At 38.5% G+C, this 10,009-nt stretch overlaps 1 protein-coding gene across 1 annotated transcript in view; it reads left to right on the forward strand.

Annotated features, from left to right (window-relative positions):
- CMSS1 (cms1 ribosomal small subunit homolog) overlaps window positions 1-10,009 on the forward strand; it is a 236,656-nt gene that overhangs the window by 18,646 nt on the left and 208,001 nt on the right. The gene's annotated exons all lie outside the window — the stretch shown is intronic.

A 10,009-nucleotide genomic window follows, 5' to 3' on the forward strand; every position in this document is an offset into this window, starting at 1 on the left:
CTGTAAATGCCGCCCTACATGTCTTAATGTTTACCTGTTGCCTACAGAGGCAGCCATTTTGTGAGATAAATGTTGAAAATTCAGCTAGAAATTAGTGACATCACTGAGGCATACAGTAGTTTGTGAATTGCAGGCAATACTTGATATCATTTGTGTGGTATATCTGGAACACTATCCTATATTGTGTATACAGATAACTACATTTTTTCCAATGGGGTCCTAAAATCGTGTGTTTTTTGTGTCTGTTTTTGTTTTAATTGAATACTGACCAGCAGTTTAGAAGCCCATATTGATGGTTTCTATAAATCTAAATCTATGTATCTATGAATGGATCATTTCAACACCTAATGTTAGCTCATTTTCAACTATAGTGCCCATACAGTGGAAGCCATTTTGTGCTCTAAAGTAATATGTAACTTGTGAAATTACTGAAGCGTGAGGTGCAATTTGTCTGAAGTCTTAGTAATGTCTCTACTTCTGAGTGAATTGATAATATTGGTTCAGCCCACAACATGTCTGCCTGCACTGTGTGTAGGCAATGGATGCAATTTAAAAGTTAAACAAATATTCTGAAGGTTAAAAGCAGACCCAGCTGTTCTGAATTCATGTCTGGTTTCTGTCACATTAGTATGCTGTAACATTTTCCAGTACAGTAAAGACGGATTTTGGTCACATGCTGTAATGTATCTCTTTGTGGTTGCTCACACATTACAGCTACAGATTGGCATCACATGGAAACTGCGGTGTGATGAGTAAAACTGTACCATCTCCAAGCTAGCAGATGTTTGGTCCCAAACTTGCCATAAAGCAGTAGCCCATCATAATCGTCTTTTGTGAGCGTGCAATGGAGTTATAGGGAAATAGAAGAGCCACTTGCTAACCCTGTCAGTTTGTTTTGCAGTGTTACCATGGCGCTGCAGATTTCCCATACTTTACTGTCATTTGGGAGCATAGGCCAGTGACTTGATGCATTCTGGGACTGACTACACAGATAGCAGTCTCTTAAGGGGTTAGCTATGTGGACGGAAGTCTTACTTCACGCTGGGAAATTAGAGAATGCAAAGAAAATTCTGTGCAGACAGAAGGTTTTCTTTCAATGAGATCCAAGTACTACAGTATGTCAGTGATGTTTTTTAAGTGCCCCCCCATGGTAGTCCTAGTGGTATAAAGTTCCTCAAGTTATTTTACCTTTAAAGAATGTTTTACATTATGAAAGGAATTTCTGTAAACATTTCTGTTTGTTTTTTTTACCCTAAAACGTTTTTTTTTTTTATATTTTTTTATGTATTTTAGATTATTCTTTTGTCTGGTAAACGTAGAATTTTATTTGTATGCTGTGAAATGGTGGACACAAATCACACACTTGTCTTTGAGAGGTCATTCTATAAAGTACAACTTAAACATTTTTAGTGCTTCCACATTCTTTAAAATGATTTTCTGATAAAATTTGGTTTATTTTGTGGAGGTTTGTGTAATTGTTACTGTACTTATTTCTAAGTGGCATCAGTACCCCTCTTTCCAAACCGTTTTTTGACCTAATATATAGTTCTGCATAGGAATGACTTTTATCACTGGTATGTCTGTGACCATAAGCAACTGTATAATAATCCAAGTAGAATTGTTACCGGAGCCTTTCGTGAGGAGACTCCATGGTGATGTCTGGCCTGAAATCTCTGCTCATTTCTGCTCTTGCCTCATAAAGATTCCTGTTATCCTTACGATTCCTAAGATCATAATAACCGGAAGATGCGAGATGCTCTGGTGGCACTTTGCGATTAATTGATATCCCCCATAGTGACTTTTTTGGTAATATGGGATATTGGGTTCTTGTGTAGTTTATGTGTTACGACTGCCAGGAGTCATGGAATAATAATTTCTCTATAGTATGTGGTGGGATCCTGATGTAAGAACTGGCCTTATATAGGAATCTAAACTGTATTTTACAATACTCTCCTCATAAAACTTACCTTGTTCATTTAATCTTACATAAGCATTCGCAGGATTTGCTCTCAGATTAAATGTAATGTAAATGTACCCTCTTGACTTATGAATGAAAATGTCTGCTGTGTTGATGGGAAGAGATCAAGGCGAAGGAAGAATTAATTTTACCGATTTACATTCTGTGTTCTCCCTAAAAGTGCTGGGTGGCACTAAGAAGTAGCCAGGTGGGGGCGATGTAATACTTTGCAATATCATTGAAAACTCTTGCCCACACCTGCCAGGACTGGTGGTCAGTGGTCTAACACATACTTGCCAACTCTCCCGGATTGTCCGGGAGACTCCCGCATTTTGCGAGAGTCTCCCGGACGAGTGTGGCAATCTCCCTGATAGGAAGGGGGAAAAATTTAGTTTAAACGCCGCGATTCACCCGGAATCGCGGCGTTTAGCCCCGCCCCCACTGTAAAATGACGCGATTTGCGTCATTCCGTCACGGGGGCGTGGCCAAAATGACGCGATTTCGCAGCCCCGCCCCCTGCACGCCCACGTCCCAGCCGGCATCTCCCGGAAAAAAAAAAAAAAATGTTGGCAAGTATGGTCTAACACACACTGCTGGCTGTAGTGCTCACATCTTGCATGTTGTACTAGGAGAAACAAAGGTTTATTCTATTATAATAGAACTCTGTTGGGCTCCAAGAGCCGGGTGACAAGTAAAACCAGCCGGGTGGGGCACCCAGGAAATAGGTGCTGGGGAGAACACTGGGCAGTCAGTGAAAGGTGGCAGCCATTTGTTACAGCGGGCTGTGTGATATCTGCTCCTGTTGATGTATATGTTCAATAACATGGTTTATAGTACTGCAGCAACCTGGGGTTTGTTTAACTTCTGAGGCTTAAACCTTGGCCTATAGCCAATCTATATTGGTATAAGGCATTAGGCATAATATAGTACAAACTGCAAAGCTCCACTGTTTGCAGGTGCACCTTTTTATCGTCCCCGTGCCCTGTTTTCCTGCCCAGCACTCTTCATGGTCTTTGGATAATCCCCATAATGTCATAATATAAACCCTGGGAAGATGCATGATGTACAGACATCACATCATATTTGAACTTACTTCTACTTTAAGATCACTTTGTCTTTTAAAATATATACATTTTATTTTGGCCTCAAATATGTCCTAAATCAATTTTGCGAGTGTAAGAATATGACGACTGACTTTAGTATGTGCCACATTTGTGTGAATATTTTTTATTGCATTCCTTGAAGCATGTCTAGAAATGTGCTTTGCCACAGAACTGCAACTGGACAGTGTGCGATGCATCCCGTTGAATGTGTTGTGAAGACATGATCTTAAAATGCAAGTCTGTGTGCGGGTAGAAAAAGCCTGTGTGCCTTCCAATAAAGCAGGGAAGGTACCTGAGCTGTGCCCACTCCACCCAGTTATCTAATTTAAATAATTCAGCCAAACTAAATATTATTGCATGTTGGTGCAGAGCACACTGCCTAATCTGTACTGTACATGTTCAGAAACGCCCTCTATTGATATCCGAGGGGGGGGGGGGCGGTGTCTCAGGAGGGTAGATGGGCTTTGTCTGGGCCCATATCAAAATTTGCATATGGGGCCCGGCATTGTACTGTGCCAGTTAGACGTGGTCAGTATGTACTGGCTAGGAGATATTTGCTTTTATCATTTATTGTACACCCTTTGTAGCTATAAAACATGTCTGGATATTTTATAGTATGTGCATATGTAATATATCTGTAGAGCTGAATTACTGGGAAAGTCTCTTTGGGGTTTGCCGGTCTGCCCCAGATTCGTCTTAGATGTTGATTGTGATCGCGTTACTGGAAACAGTGACTGCTTAAACAATGGTTGTGTTTAATTATCGAACATTCTTGTTGGGCTTCATTCCTTTGCTTCCAAGTAATGTCCTGGAAGACGTAAAATGAAAGCGTCTGGCACACTAGCATCTGCTAAGGTTTGGCAGGAAATTAATGTAATTTGCATTTCGTCTTTCATGTACTACAGATCCAACACCCTCACTATAAAGTTAAAGTAGAACTAAACTAAAAAAAAGCCCACTTCATTTAAAAATCCGTGTATGAGCTATGTATCCATATATAATTATGACGTTTTTTGCTCAGATTATCTTTATTTGTAAAAGTAAGTGAAATAACGTTTTGCAGAATAAGTTGTTGCTATCAGGGCTGTGGATACGTTGATTTAAGCCGGTCCAGAAGCATGTGGTATAGGCTCTGCAGCTACAGTGATGACTTTTCAGGATATTCACAGTTGCTGTGATGTGTAAGTAGTGATGAGACATTAACGTTACCCACCTCTACAACATATCACATTTTATGGTTTTGGTTACAATGTTAAATGCTTAAAATATGATCATGTTTCCTAATATAATGCAAACAACATAACTGGATTGAATATATTTCTTCTATATTTGAATTTGTTTTTTTGTTTTTTTTTTAAGTAAAATATAACTTAACTTAGATGTTTTATATCAGAATGTGCTACAATGTAATTTGACATAGAAATGATCACTTACAAAACAGGACTCAACCTATAAAAATCTTTAGTAAATTACAAATAACTTTCTATAGCCTATACAAATGGACTATAGTATCATTGGCTGAAACAGCTTTAATAATTTGTTTATGTAATAATCAATGGTAATATTCCTGTTTCTAACACTGCTTTGCTGCACAGTTTGGAATGAAATGTGGTTTGAGGGGGAGAACTCTTTTCTCCAATATGTGCTGTCATTTTTTAATGTTCAGATATGGAAACTATTAGGGAAAATGGATAAAAAAATCCAGAAAACTAGCGTTTGGTTTAGTGATGCATTTTTTAACGTGTTATTCATGTGCTTTTCATGTTGCCACTTTTGACCATGCAGCCTATTGTACTGATAGCACGTGTTAGAAATAGTGCAAGCAGTGTGCTACCTTGACATTTTAGAACACAATGGGGGAAATGAGCATATCAGAAAACCATTTTTTTCATAATGAACTTTTCAGGGCTTAGCGGTTAAAAGCGTATTGGAAGCAGATGGGCAGTAGGGTAGCACAATAATTAGCATTGCTCACAGCGCTGGGGTCATGGGTTCGATTCTAACCAGGGCCCTATCTTTGTGGCGTTTGTATGTCCTCCCAGTGTTTGAGTGGGTCTTATCTCGGTGTTCCGGTTTCCTCCCACACCCCAAGGACATACTTGGCTTCTGACAAAATTAACCCTAGTGTGTTTGATAACATAGATTGCAAGCTGTACTGGGGCAGGAACTAATGTGAATAATTAATATTCTCTGTAAAGTGCTGCGGAATCTGTTGGCGCTATATAAAATAAACTGTTGAAATAGGCATGGTCTCAGGGTTTTCTCACATATGGTTCCTTAAGTGCGCTGTGCATGCGGACGTACCTCTCACAGAGCAGACTCCAGGATCATTAATCCCAAAGCCAACACACCTTCTCTTTTAACATATATTCTCGTTGGAAAGTGGTGATGTCAATATTAACCTTTTAAGTGATGCAGGACTTTTGGGGTTTTTATATAACTCTCCTGCAAACTAACTAGCTGATCAGCAAAGGTCACTCCGCTGGAATCTCTGCCGTTACGTATGTCCCTTCAGCTGGGATCAGCCGTCCGTCTGTAGTCTCTAAAGTCTGATTATGAAAACCCCCGAAAGGATGACATCCGCTCACTAAAGCTCTTAAAACTTTTACACTATAGTTTGTCATGAATGCAATTAAATCTGATTTCCCCCCAGAGATTAAACATGATGCACAGCGCTCTGCTATTATTAGATATTTCTATATAAGTTCTGTACTTGTAATGTATCCTAAATTACTTAGCAGAATTATGAAAGGGAAAAAACATCTATTTTAGTTAGTATACTAACCAGAATGTTTCAAATACATCCTGAGGTCTTCCATTCCTTATTGAAAATATTTACAGCTTCTAAGTGTTTCCTACAATGGAACATTAGCAGAAATGGGTTGCTAAGAAATAACTTAATAATAATGCAACATAGGAAACAAAACAGCCTTTGGAGTTCCTTCCTTCTTACATCACATTGTCTGATCATCCTTCAGAGGAGGAATGACTGAAACGAACCAAGTCACTTAAAAGCAATCCAGTGTTCTCATTAGTTTGGTTTTGAAATCATATGATCTTGTTTATAGTTAGAAGTTTTCCTGTTGACTGCAAATAAGTGATGGGGAAAATTGATTTTGATACAATTCTACATGCTGCAGTCTTGTGTCCCAAGCAAATTGTTTTTTAATCTAATCACATAAGAATAAGTTAGATGTTTGAACTTTTAGAGATGTGCTTGACACCACAGCATGTTAGCGGTTCAGAGAGTACCCGTGTAGCATGTCCTCTCGCACTGCAGACTTACCTACACATGAAACCATGGAGTTGGCTAAGCTGGAATTCTATAGGATAGTCTAAACATTATAATATCATTGGTTACCGATTGTGCTAACTCCACCCACCTAAACTTCGGCATGTCCGTGTGTAAATGGTTTTGGAGAGTTGAATATAATTTTTGCTGTGATGCTAGCCATAGTGTATGGTTATAACCAATCAAATAAATTCTAATAATGAACAGTCTAGCACCATAGCTTTCTCTTATTGAACTGGACACAATTAGAGAGGCATGTGACGCTTGTATGTACAATTTCAGAACTCTTTCAGAACAGTTCATGTTTGATGATCACTAAGGGCTAGATTTACTAAACTGCTGGTTTGCAAAAGTGGAGATGTTGCCTATAGCAACCAGTCAGATTTTAGCTGTCATTCAGTAGAATGCACTAAATAAATGACAGCTGATTGGTTGCTATAGACAACATCTCCACTTTTTCAAACCCGCAGTTTAGTAAATATACCCCTAAGGATTTGTTTTACTCTGCAGACCAGACTTTCTATCTGTAATTCTTTTTTAAAGCGCCATAATGAGCCTTTCAGAGCCTAGAATGTCTGCAACAAATGATATATAATATCATTTTTTTTTATTATTTTAATGTACGGAATTAAACAACAAATAACAGTGAAAATCGCACACAACACTCTCACATGCTGCTTCGTGCTGGGAGTGTACACGTGAGGATTCTGGATAGTAAGAATTTGATTCATTAACTGTACATGATAAAGGAGTGTTTCCAGATAAAATAATCTGTCTTGAATTGTGTACTTTACACTTGCACATTGCAGAGGGCAGAATAGTAAATTATACCCTGTCTTTTGATTACCACAAAAAAAAAAAGTGAACTCTTCATCTAGAAAAACAAAAGCGAGTCTGAGTTATGTGTGACCTGGAGGGAGTCATGGAGCCCCACTCCTTTCCTGCTCTCACTCCTTGAGCTGCAGTCTCAGTTATGTCTGGGATGCTGTGTTCTGATGACACTGATGAGACAAACGGAGAGGAAACAGATCTCATAATGTCTCTCGGTAGCGGCCCTGTCATTAGGTTTATGAAGCATGGAAAGTGGGAGGCACTTTCATTCCTTGTTAGAAAGATAAATAATCTTTAATAGGAGCACAGTGTTAATATTTTTTGGTATAGCACAGATGTCGGGATGATGAGGTTATTCCACTTATGCACCCATTCAGTTGCATCATCTGCTGCAATTACATAAATAAATCCTAGATTTCCCTGGCGATATTTCTTAATTGATGTAAATTCAAGGGCCTATTGCAAGATGCTGAGGAATGTTTTTCCATATTCTAAAAAGAAAAATGGGAAATTGTACTTAATGACTCGCCGTCGTTTCTTCCCCTGTGGAATGTAAGTGACTTCAGACTGATTTTAGTACTTTTTTCTGTGCTACAAGATCTTTAAGCAAAAGAAGCCACGTTTCAGTTATTTACGTGATGTGGAAAGTGTTTCTGAATGATGCATTTTAAAATTCAATACAAGTTACAAAAATTTTTTGTAATTTTTGTGTTGCCAGCATCTGCTGTGGATTATGTACGTGCTATAGTGTCCTGTCCCTTAAAATTATGAAAATGGCCTGTGGTACATGTTCCTGAACTAGGTAGGACCTTTTAAGTATGGGAAATTGTATAAAATATAATTACTTTGTGTTTTGAAAACAAGAGTAGAGCAATCTTATCATTAAAAGTGAGTTTACTATATAGAGCAGGGCGGGTCAACCTGTGAAACTACAAGTTCCAGCATATCCTGGTCAGTCAGTCAGTTATCGGCTGGCTATGTACTGGCAAAGCATGCTGGGGCTTGTAGTTTCACAACACCTGGAGAGCCACAGGTTGGCCAGTCCTGATTTAGGGATTTGTAGCCCTACACGGAATACGAATGAGCATGGATAGCACATACCAACATACTTTCTCTGTGCTGTTTGTCAGGGAAATGCTGGATGACTGAAGAGACAGGTCAGTGCAGGGTATCACTGGAGTTCTGTAGAAAGGACATTTTCCTAATATGATTGCAGAACAAGGTAGATTATCTGTGGAGATACTTTTTTATAACACAGTCACTCCTATTTGCATTCTAGAATCTAAACTCTTATAGTGTTTGTTATACTTCCGAACAATTAGCCAGCCAGAACCTCTGGGGAACAACCAGTGTGGATACACAATGACCACACACTCTGACCTCGGCCATCATCTGTCCACATTTTCCACAAGATCTGATGTATATTACACATTGATTGGGATTAGCAGTCGTTTAGGGCATACACACACACACCAACTTGTGGCCAATGTAGTCTAAAACCAAGTTGGGCGTCATTTGTGCTGTGTGCATGGGAGCCTTAAGGGTGCATCAATTAGATATATATAATCAATATGAACTCATGATCTATATTTAACAATCTTAAATCTAAGGGTAAACTTGTGTAACTTCTATCTGACGTAGCAGGACAAGAGAGCCATGTATGTGCATGAATAGTCTGGGAACAAAAACCATCGTCCGCATCATTATATTCCAACCAGACTAAAGGATTTGAAAAAATGCATGTTAATGTACTCTGGTTGACTTTTTTTTTTTCTTAATCCAATGTCATCTTTTACAAACTTACCTTGGCATGACGTGTGGACATCAAAGTGAAGTGTCTTCACATTTTGCCTTCTCTCAATACTGTTAGACCCTTTTATAAACGTTGCAACACCTTAACTTGCAACTTAAAGCAGCAATCTCCCAGAGATTTTTTTGTCTTTAAATAGCAATCTAAGTACCTTTTTAAGCATGCATGTAGTAAGTTTTCTTATCTATCCTCTTACAAATCATTATCTCCATTTTAACATATCCCTGTTTTACAAGCAAAAATGGGTGTCAGACACAGACTATAAGCATGTCAAGTGGTGGCAGAGGGAAGTGAAGGAGGATGTCACAGAACTGACAGAGCTGAGAGGGGCATTCCAAAGCCTCTTTGCTCATTGTGTGCCATGTGACTGTGGTTGCCATGGTAGTCCAGAATCATAAATCATTTATAGCAGCCTGAAGAAATAAAATCAAGGGAAAATTATAAATGCCAACATACTTCTTATAGCCTGCCACAGTGATTTATGTTAAACACACACCTTTTTCATGGGATTGTTGCTTAAAGATTGTTCATGAAAAATGGTCTGCATACATTTTTCAGGCCAAAAGTAAAGCTTTTTATTCTGTAAGGTAGCATCCCTTTCTCAAGGCTTCCAAGATTGCATATGCTTGTGAAAGGGGGGTACTGCGTGAATACAAAATAATGACCCAATAACTTCTTAACTAGTGGCATGAAAAGGTGTGCCGAACCATTCTTTTTAACAATCTTCTGTTTCCGCTCATAAATTTACACTTCACTTCATCTTGGAATGAATAAGTCACTAGAGTTCCCTACCTTTTGGATACAGTGTTAAAACAAAAAAACTGTCTACATCGTATCCCGAGTCACAAATGAAAAATAAATAATAAGGAATTCCCAATGTAACCTTAAAAAGTTGAATTTCTTATGTATCCACCAAACTGCTATTTTTACAAGTCTCTTTGCTTAAGCAATCCATTTTAACATATGTAAAATAAATTGACTACTCCCAGGATAATTATTAGTGTGTGTGTTATACG

Source organism: Mixophyes fleayi, chromosome 2 (genome assembly GCF_038048845.1).
Source record: "Mixophyes fleayi isolate aMixFle1 chromosome 2, aMixFle1.hap1, whole genome shotgun sequence".
NCBI classification, from domain to species: Eukaryota; Metazoa; Chordata; class Amphibia; order Anura; family Limnodynastidae; genus Mixophyes; species Mixophyes fleayi.